Source organism: Mus caroli, unplaced genomic scaffold (assembly GCF_978045245.1).
Source record: "Mus caroli unplaced genomic scaffold, Mus_caroli_1 scaffold_20, whole genome shotgun sequence".
Lineage (NCBI taxonomy): Eukaryota > Metazoa > Chordata > Mammalia > Rodentia > Muridae > Mus > Mus caroli.
In genome coordinates, this window is record NW_028227275.1 from 48,250,400 (window position 1) to 48,261,636 (window position 11,237).

General features: G+C 36.7%; 1 pseudogene; it reads right to left on the minus strand.

Annotated features, from left to right (window-relative positions):
* Nucleotides 1-1,333: 1,333 nt before the first annotated feature.
* LOC110286000 (olfactory receptor 5B3-like) lies at nucleotides 1,334-2,431 on the minus strand (annotated as a pseudogene).
* Between the last annotated feature and the right edge of the window lie 8,806 nt (nucleotides 2,432-11,237).

Consider the following 11,237-nt stretch of genomic DNA (forward strand, 5'->3'; position numbering starts at 1 on the left):
GAGTGGCCAAAGAATATCCAATTTGTGAATAATAATCTATTGTGTAAATATATCATTTTTTTCATTATCTGCGCATTAGCTGATGGTTATCTAGGATGTTTCCAAGTTCTAACGTTATAAAAAGGACATCAATGAACATAGATGAGTAAGTGCCACTGGAGTATGATGTGGAGGCCTTTGAATATAAATCTTACAGTGGTATGCCTGGATCTTGTTGTAGATCTATCTATTTTCGGCCTTTTTAGAAACTTGTATACTCATATATAGCCATAATGACTGTAGCAGTTTTCATACACACCTGCAATGAATAAGTGTTCCCCTTTCTCTGTATCCTTACATCTGTTATTTGTTTCTTTGATCTTGACTACTCTGACAGGTATAAGATGAAGTATCAAAGTAAAACATAATAGAATGGAAAGTATTTTTTAAATATAAATTTTACATTTAAATATATCCACTGAAAGTAGATCATGATTCTTAAACATCAGTTTACTGCCATTCCCCAGTACACAAATCCACAAGACATGAATAGACAAAGATGATACTTGTTACAGGATGTTGTTAAAGTGACATTGGATTCTAAGTGATGTTACTACATGATATCTGAAAGCTGTGGAACATGGAAGTTTGTAGTGCAATTTATTCTGATTTTAAAGTCATGGTAGTTGCAGTCAGGAATACCATATGCACAATAAGTAACTCATGAAATCAGGACATCCAATATTGCTAATATCCAAAATAAGACAGAATTTGTGAATTTAAATAGCCTTCTAATTACATAATTCTTTGATATTTTTCTGTAAATCTCAGTGTTTGAGGCTATGTTCCTCATGGCCAATAAATATGTTGCTTAGTAAGTCTATTTGAGTAGGACTATTGTGATGGGAAAATAAGCTTTAAGTACAACAGAGGCAAGATAGTCTCTAGTATACAGCTCTAATTTTCTTTTTCAATCGGTACAGGTCCACAGCTCATCAAATCTTCCAATAGAAGGGTGGGCATTCCATGATGGCTAATCTTTCATTAAACACCTAATGGCATTACTCAGAGAAGTATTAGTAAAAATGAGAATTAACTATCATGGAAAATCATAGGAAAATTACAAGGAAAAATAAGTGTATCAATATTGGTAATAATATTTTTGACAAAATACAATCAAATATATCAAAAGCATCTTTATTCAGGCTATGCTTTTACACATAATGCTCTTTTTTTTTCTCAGTACAAAATACAGGGAAGAGTCGAAGTCAGTCACTTAAAATATCATTAGTATTAAATGCAACCCAGTACATAGAGAAAAAGAGATAAGAATGAATCTAGAGAGTTTTCATACCTAAATGTTAAAGTTATAAACAAAAAGCTTTTTTTCCATCAGAACAATTTTTCCAAATGCTACTTTGATCTACTTGTTCCTCAAGCTATAGACCACAGGATTACACATGGGGATGACCATAGTACAAAACACAGATACAGTTTTGTCAGAGTCCATTACATGACTGGAACTGGATTGTAAGTACTTGAAGATAAGAGTCCCATAGAATGCAGTGACAGGAATGATATGGGAAGCACAGGTGGATATAGACTTCTGATGTCCTGTACCTGAGTGCATTCTTAGAATAGCAATGAAAATAATAATATGAGATAATAGATAATCATGAGAGCAAAAAAGATATTGAAGCTGACTATACAAACAAAAACCAGCTCATTCACATTTCTATCAGAACAAGAGACATACATGATGGCTGGCATATCAAAGAAAAAATGGTGGATCACATTAAATTTACAGAAGTAGAAACTGAACTGATACAAGTATCTCCAATGAATAAAAATTCAATCATGGTCAGGCAGTGATGGAACATGCCTTTAATCCCAGTACTTAGGAGGCAGAGGCAGGTCAATTTCAGAAGTTGAGGCCAGCCTGGTCTACAGAGTGAGTTCTAGGACAGCTGGGGCTATACAGAGAAACCCTGTCTCAAAAAAAAATCATTCATGAAGTCAAATACATAACAGTTTATGATTAGATATACACACACTCCTGTAGTAATTAAGGTGGCATGGTGTAATAACGTACACAGTTTTGCATAGCAATCATAGACAGTTGAGGCTTACAGATAATTTTCCACAGAAGCAAAGCCTGCAGAAAAGAACATCTGATCAGCACAGTCATTGTAAGAAATAGGACTATTATCTCCTATTAAAGAGCTCAGCCATGACTTTGGGAGTGATGTCTGAAGAGTAACTGAGATCAACAAAGGAAGGATTACTCAGGAAAAAGTACATAGGGGTGTAGAGCCAAGAATTCAGAACAAAAAGTAGGATCATCCCCAGGATGAGGATGTAGATGAGAAGGAAGGTGAAGAGGGGAAGCTGCAGACGTGTCATCAGTGAGTCTTGAAAGGATGAACTGTGTCACTTCTATTCTGCTCTCCATCATTGTCATCTAACATCGCTAGATGTTCTGTGGCAATAAAAATAAAAAAGAATGAGATCTTAGCAAACTAAAAATTGAAAGTCTGAAAAGTGTTAATGAATCATACACGAAATTTAAAGTTTTGTCCATGTGTTAGCTAATTATTAAACTTTTAATAATTTGACCAAAAATGCTGCTGTTCTCTTAGTAACTCAGTAAAAGTTGTTACTTCCACAATATTTATCTGCCAGGAACAGAATAGAAACTGTGGATTGCATTCACTGTCCCCTCAGTTTATCAGTATAAACTTGAAGACTAAAATAAAACACAGTCTCAACTTATTGATGGACTTAGATTAGTTTTATCATTTGCACAAGAGCCATGTTCTTTTTTTTTTCTTTATTTTTATTTGTTTAACTTGTCTAATTCCTAGCTTCCTCCTCTGATAGGTAAACACATAGTGACAATATAACATTAAAAGATCATTTTATTTCTTTTGTATCTCTGCAGAAATATGCAAAATATAACAACCAAGAAATTACCTATGATGGAGATTTTTATGTTTGTACCTCAATTTCATATTTTCAATATGAAATCAGTTATTTAGAAATATGTTGAAATAAATGTTAACCTTCAAAAATGCATAGTCATTATATCTACTTCTGCCTTTTGTGAATTATTCTTCTGTATAAAATGTCTATGCAAGCTTGTCAGTTATTGGGAAAAAGAACTATTAATAGTCAATATGCAATCATCAAGTCAGACACGGAGTACAGTCTAGGTATTATTATAGGTATACTTTCTCAGATTATACTCAAAATATCTCAATTTCACTAAGGTAAGAAGAATGGAAAAATCAAGATTAGCATGAACCAATTTTCAGTTTGTTAAGATGTACTTTTTTCATTTAAGTGTTGTTCAACTACTCTCTATATGCATTGCAAACACTATAATGATATGTATGCCCCAATTTTACAAGTTTCAGCTATTAAAAAAGAATGAATATGAGGTGCTGGAGGGCTGGCCCATGGATTAAGAGATCACATTGCTTTTGAAAAGAATCTAAGCTCTGGTTCTAACTCAATGTGAGTACACTGAGCAGTTTGAAATTCCTGGCCCATCAAGATCCCCTTCCTCTGTTCTGGTCTATTCTTCTACTTATGCATAAAGAAGCACAGACCCAAAATATGCAGACATGTAATTCAAAAGTAAAATAAACAAATAGAGACATTGATTCAAACCTCATGATTTAGGGTTGACAATTTTAAAAATCAGTTTGATATTTGACAATCAGTATTTTTCCTTACGATGGTTGGAGTTCCCAGCAATCCCTCATGTCAGAAGTCCTTCTATACTAACAACCATTATTATTGGAAGGAAAAGTAAATATCTACAAAGCATGGAGAATGTTTCCCCCAAAATGATGAGGTGTGGAGTCACATCCAATCTCAGAGACAAATGCATGGAGACCTGGAATGAATCATAAGGACTTCATGAGCTCTCAAGATTTCTGATGCTCCCGACTTTACTGGGTAAGAAGGAAGCAATTAATTAAGCGGTGGGATGAAGTTGACTACTTTTATATGTACCAATGTGTTTACATTACTTGTTACTTCTTGATTTTTTTTCAAAATGGTGTAATAATTCTCTGAGAGATGCAGACTTTTAGTATATAGTACTAAGAATGTTGTCAAATATCTAGCCCTATATCTACCACCATTAACAAGTAAGACCATCTGTAATTATCATTAATAACTGTTCCTTCCACCCATCATGTCAATTATGTCACCCAACTGATTTCAGTTTTGCTGTTAGTCCCTAAACATAATCCTGAAGTATACAGACTGAGTTTATGCTTTAGTTAATAATTGAAGAGCATCCAGAATATTAATTGTGTCAGGGTTATCTGTTTTATTTTTGGCTTATTACTTGCATTTATGTTCTCTACTCTCAGATATGAATTGGTGCATTGTGTGTGTGTGTGTATGTGCATGAGTGTGTGAGAGAGAGACAGACAGACAGACAGACACACACACAGCGAGAGAGAGAGAGAGAGAGAGAGAGAGAGAGAGAGAGAGAGAACAATGGTAGATGATGATGTCAGGACATTTTTGTAATTGCCATCCACCTTATTAATTGAGGAAGAGACTCTCAGCTGAAGTCAGAGCTCACCAATAATGCTAATCTAGCTAATCAGTTTACTCAGGGGATCCTGAGTCTTTGCTCTCAGGGAGCTGGAATCACATGCAGGCTACCATGAATACCTAGCCATTTCTGTGGAATCTAAGAATCAAAACTCTAATATTTATGCCTGCTACTTACATGTTGAGGTCTTTACCCATCTTTCCATTCCATAGAACCACTTTTAAAGAAGAGAAATGTGTCTGTATGAGGATATTACAAATTAGTTTTCTTAGTTTGAAATTACAGAATAACTGCTAATGTAAGCAATTGGCTATTATGAGTAAAGATGACTCAAATGGCTGATGACATAATTTTAATGGATTTATGCACTTAAAATGTTTTGATAGCTAGGAATTTTGTGTATTATACAATATATTTCAATTAAGTCTATTTCCTACTCTTACTTCCAAATCCTTCTATACCCTCCACCATTTTTTTTTGCCCTATACCATACATTCATTTTAAAGCCTTCTTAGTCAATATGTTACCGGTACAAGCTAAAAAAATTATGCCTATTTGTAAGATATGCACATTGGTCCAATTACAGCATGGTCCTTAATTATATTCTAAAGATTTATTCTTAAGCCCACAGTTAAGAGTAGTCTTCACACCTAAAAAAGAAATTTTTCTTTGCAAAAGATAGAGCCCACTAGAGAAAACTATACCCAATCAAACTCAGAGTTGTGGATCCCAGTCCTAATAGACAAATCTGTAATATAATTCCCATACCTATATCCCAAATGTCATTGCAAAAGAAGAGACAAGATTGTGAGAGAAAGAGGATCAAGAAATTTGCTGTGAAGCAGGGCGGTGGTGGCACACATCTTTAATTCCAGCACTTGGGAGACAGAGGCAGGCAGATTTCTGAGTTCGAGGCAAGCCTGGTCTTCAAAGTGAGTGCCAGGATGGCAAAGGCTACACAGAGAAACCCTGTCTCAAAAAAAAGAAAAGAAAAGAAAAAGAAAAGAAAAGAAAAGGAAAAGAAAAGAAAAGAAAAGAAAAGAAAAGAAAAGAAAAGAAAAGAAAGTAAAAAGAAATTTGCTGTGAGATTGTGTCTCCTAGAAATGTCTGATGCTATACTCAAAATTTCACCAGTATTATACCCTAAACATGAACTGAAAAGGGACAAGAACAATACACTGGCAAAGTGTATAGAGGAACCCTGGGTGTCATCAAGCCTATACAAAGAACTCCAAGCAACAGCCACTAATGAATTCTTAGAGCAAGAGCTTACCCAAAGAGCATAGCATTTGGTTCAATATTTTATCCATTACCAAATAAACAGCCTTGAAATATATATAATACAGACATTGTAGGTTGAACTTAACTATGTATAACACACACACACTTTTAAACGGGAGGTCATGCATTTGAAATAGATTTTTTAATATATATATGAAACAAAGCTTTCCCAATAGCCTGCTAACCCAGGGTGACCTCCATTCTACCAATGCCCCCTCCCCACCTCCATTATACCTGAGGCTCCTGAACCAAAGAGGTTAGCTTCCCTTTCCAAACCCATATAACATACTCTTCTTGAGCTGCCTTGTCCTTCCCATATGCACCTCCACATGAGCCTGTGGCAGGTCTACATGCCTACCCTTGAACCCTAGAAAAACCCAGTCTCTATCCTAGAAGGTCTGCCCTAACCAGTGACACAAGGACACAGGGACACAGGAGTCTTGCTCTAACTAGGGACAAGGAGGCCTGCCCTAACCAGACATAGCATTGCCTGCCTCTCAGGAGGTCTGCTCTAACCAAGGTCACACAGCTTTACCTGCCTTCAGTTCAAGAGACCCATATCAATTAACATCAGAAATAACCAGATGGCAAGAGGCAAGCACAGAACACAAGCAACAGAAGCCAATGTAATTTGTCACCATCAGATCTCAGTTCTCCCACCACAGCAAGCCCTGGAGATGCCCTAACACACCTGAAAAGCAAGATAGATTCTGACATAAAAATCCCATATCATGAAGATGATACAGACCTTAAAGGAAGACAGAAATAACTCCCTTAATGAAATAATGGAAAACAAAGACAAATAGGTAGAACACTTACAGAGAAAACAAACAAATCCCTTAAAGAAATACAAGAAAATATAATGAAACAGGTAAAGGAATTAAACAAAATGGTCCATGTTGGGAGTGATCCTGTTTGAATGTTAACTGCTTTGTCAGCCATAAGGGCTTACTTACAAAGTCTTAGCATTGGTAGAAAAGTACTAGCTTAGTTGAGATGTCTGTGGGAAAAGTTTATTTTAAGTAAGTAAGTAATATCCCCAGTTAATAACAAATAGCTATAGTTCTTGTGGACAGGTACCTAGCAACACACTCTGTTCTGTTCCTCCTGCTGAACTTTTTACCTAGCCAATATCGTGCTTTTTACCTATCTGCATATACTGCTTCTATGAGTATAAAATTTGCCTGGGAAAAATAAAATTTGTGTTTCTTGTCCCCCATTATCTCCACAGGTGATTCCTCAGACCCTGTTCAACTTTCCCACAGGTTGGGACAGGTTCAAGACCTTAAAATGGAAATAAAAACAATAAAGAAATCACAAAAGAAGGCAACCTTAGAAATGGAAAATCTAGGAAAAAAATCAAGAGCTACACATTCAAGCATCACCAATGGATTACAAGAGATGGAAGAGAGATGCTCAGGTGTAGAAAATACTATAGAAGATATCAACAGCACCATTTGTTGAAAACGCTGTCTTTCTTCCACTGGATGGTTTTAGCTCCCTTGTCTAAGATCAAGTGACCGTAGGTGTGTGGGTTCATTTCTGGGTCTTCAATTCTATTCCATTGGTCTATTTGTCTGTCACTATACCAGTACCACGCAGTTTTTATCACAATTGCTCTATAGTAAAGCTTTAGGTCCGGCATAGTGATTCCACCAGAGGTTCTTTTATCCTTGAGAAGAGTTTTTGCTATCCTAGGTTTTTTGTTATTCCAGATGAATTTGCAGATTGCACTTTCTAATTCGTTGAAGAATTGAGTTGGAATTTTGATGGGGATTGCACTGAATCTGTAGATTGCTTTTGGCAAGATAGCCATTTTTACAATGTTGATCCTGCCAATCCATGAGCATGGGAGATCTTTCCATCTTCTGAGATCTTCTATAATTTCTTTCTTCAGAGACTTGAAGTTTTTATTATACAGATCTTTCACTTCCTTAGTTAGAGTCACACCAAGATATTTTATATTATTTGTGACTATTGAGAAGGGTGTTGTTTCCCTAATTTCTTTCTCAGCCTGTTTATTCTTTGAGTAGAGAAAGGCAATTGATTGGTTTGAGTTAATTTTATATCCAGCTACTTCACCGAAGCTGTTTATCAGGCTTAGGAGTTCTCTGGTGGAATTTTTAGGGTCACTTATATATACTATCATATCATCTGCAAAAAGTGATATTTTGACTTCATCGTTTCCAATTTGTATCCCTTTGATCTCCTTTTGTTGTCGAATTGCTCTGGCTAGGACTTCAAGTACAATGTTGAATAGGTATGGAGAAAGTGGACAGCCTTGTCTAGTCCCTGATTTTAGAGGGATTGCTTCAAGCTTCTCACCATTTACTTTGATGTTGGCTACTGGTTTGCTGTAGATTGCTTTTATCATGTTTAGGTATGGGCCTTGAATTCCTGATCTTTCTAAGACTTTTATCATGAATGGGTGTTGGATCTTGTCAAATGCTTTTTCCACATCTAACGAGATGACCATGAGGTTTTTGTCTTTGAGTTTGTTTATATACTGGATTACGTTGATGGATTTCCGTATATTGAACCATCCCTACATCCCTGGGATGAAACCTACTTGGTCAGGATGGATGATTGTTTTGATAGAGGAGAGAGTGGGGAAAAGCCTAGAAGATATGGGCACAGGGGAAAAATTCTTGAGTAGAACAGCAATGGCTTGTGCTGTAAGATCGAGAATTGACAAGTGGGACCTCATGAAACTACAAAGCTTCTGCAAGGCAAAAGACACCATCAATAAGAAAAAAAGACCACCAACAGATTGGGAAAGGATCTTTACCGATCCTAAATCAGATAAGGGACTAATATCCAATATATATAAAGAACTCAAGAAGGTGGACTCCAGAAAATCAAATAACCCCATTAAAAAATGGGGCTCAGAACTGAACAAAGAATTCTCACCTGAGGAATACCGAATGGCAGAGAAGCACTTGAAAAAAATGTTCAACATCCTTAATCATCAGGGAAATGCAAATCAAAACAACCCTGAGATTCCACCTCATACCAGTCAGAATGGCTAAGATCAAAAATTCAGGTGACAGCAGATGCTGGCGAGGATGTGGAGAAAGAGGAACACTCCTCCATTGTTGGTGGGATTGCAAGCTTGTACAACCACTCTGGAAATCAGTCTGGCGGTTCCTCAGAAAATTGGACATAGTACTACCAGAGGATCCAGCAATACCTCTCCTGGGCATATATCCAGAAGATGTCCCAACCGGTAAGAAGGACACATGCTCCACTATGTTCATTGCAGACTTATTTATAATAGCCAGAACCTGGAAAGAATCCAGATGCCCCTCAACAGAGGAATGGATACAGAAAAATATGGTACATTTACACAATGGAGTACTACTCAGCTATTAAAAAGAATGAATTCATGAAATTCCTAGCCAAATGGATGGACCTGGAGGGCATCATCTTGAGTGAGGTAACACAATCACAAAGGAACTCACAAAATATGAATTCGCTGATAAGTGGATATTAGCCCAAAAATTAGGATACCCAAGATATAAGATACAATTTGCTAAATGCATGAAACCCAAGAAGAAGGAAGACCAAAGTGTGGACACTGTGCCCCTTCTTAGAATTGGGAACAAAACTCCCATGGAAGGAGTTACAGAGACAAAGTTTGGAGCTGTGATGAAAGGATGGACCATCTAGAGACTGCCATATCCAGGGATCCATCCCATAATCAGCTTCTAAACGCTGACACCATTGCATACACTAGCAAGATTTTGCTGAAAGGACCCAGATATAGCTCTCTCTTGTGAGACTATGCTGGGGCCTAACAAACACAGAAGTGGATGCTCACTGTCAGCTATTGGATGGATCACAGGGCTCTCAATGGAGAAGCTAGAGAAAGTACCCAAGGAGCTAAAGGGATCTGCAACCCTATAGTTGGAACAACATGATGAACTAACCAGTACCCCGGAGCTCTTGTCTCTAGCTGCATATGTATCGAAAGATGGCCTGCCTAGTCGGCCATCACTGGAAAGAGAGGCCCAGTGGACTTGCAAACTTTATATGCCCCAATACAGGGGAATGCCAGGGCCAAAACAATGGGAATGGGTGGGTAGGGAAGTGGGGGGGGGTGTGGGGGACTTTTGGGATAGCATTGGAAATGTAATTGAGGAAAATACGTAATAAAAAAATAAAAATAAAATAATAATAATAATAATAATAATAATAACAAAATGATTAAGAGGGAAAAAATATATGATTGTCTCAAGGTAGAAAAAGCCTGCTTGCTAAAGTAAATAGTCCATAGAACAAAAAGAAACAATTATGGTATTGGACAAAAATAGCCAAAATTATGTATCTGCAAGGGGGTTCATTTTCATAATATAAGAATAATTACAAAACACAAAAGAGACCCTATAGGAAGACCAGCCCTCTCAACTAACCTGGATCTTCAGGAACTCTCAGACTCTGAATAACCAGCCTGGCAGCATAGACCAGCTGATATGAGGCCCCCAAAATATATACAGCAGAGAACTGTCATGTCTGGACTCAGTCAAAGAAGATGCACCTAACCCTCAAGACAGTGGGAGGATGTGCAGGATGTGGAGCAGTGGAAGGGTGCACTGGGAGGGAGATAAAGTCTGGACTGTAAAAACAGATTAAAGAATAAATTTTAAAAATCTAAAAAAGAAGAAAAGAAAAATAATAACCAAACTTAATAGTAAATAATCGATAAAAGAGAATGGGTGAGATGGCTTACTGGGTAAAGAGGCTTCTTTAGAAACCTGGTGATCTGTGTTCAAATCCTAGACCACATGAAGGAAGGAGAGAACTGACTTCTATAAGGTGTTCTGATCACTAACTTTGTAAGCAAGTAAATGAAGAAACACACACACACACACACACACTAAAACTTTAATAAGTATAATTAGAAGCCAGTAGAATTAAGTAGACATTTTTAAAAAATATAACACAGAGTACCCTCTAGAGTTCTAGAATGGACAGCTCCTAAAGAATGATCAATGATCATTAGGTATTTTAGGAAGTTACAGTTAGCCAGAAACAGAAAGCTCAGATGTCTTGTTGGACAAAGGGGTTACTATAGGTAGAAGTAATGCATATTTTTAGATAGGCTGAAAGAAATTTAAAAATGCTAGAAGGAAGGATATTATAAGTTTTATCACAAATAAATAGTGCTTGTGAAGGCAGATATACTTAATGAAATTTACAATGTACATTATGTATAGAAACATTGTATGGTAACTCATTAATATGTATGACTTGTGTTTTCATTTATTAAAAATGAACTTTAGCTTCTATGATACAAAAGGAAGTTCGGTCCCCATGGCTGGTTAATTATTTTTTTTCCCCTAAGAAGAGAGTATGAGGATCTTCAGGTATACTCTCGGGGATTCTCCAGAGCTCTCTGAGT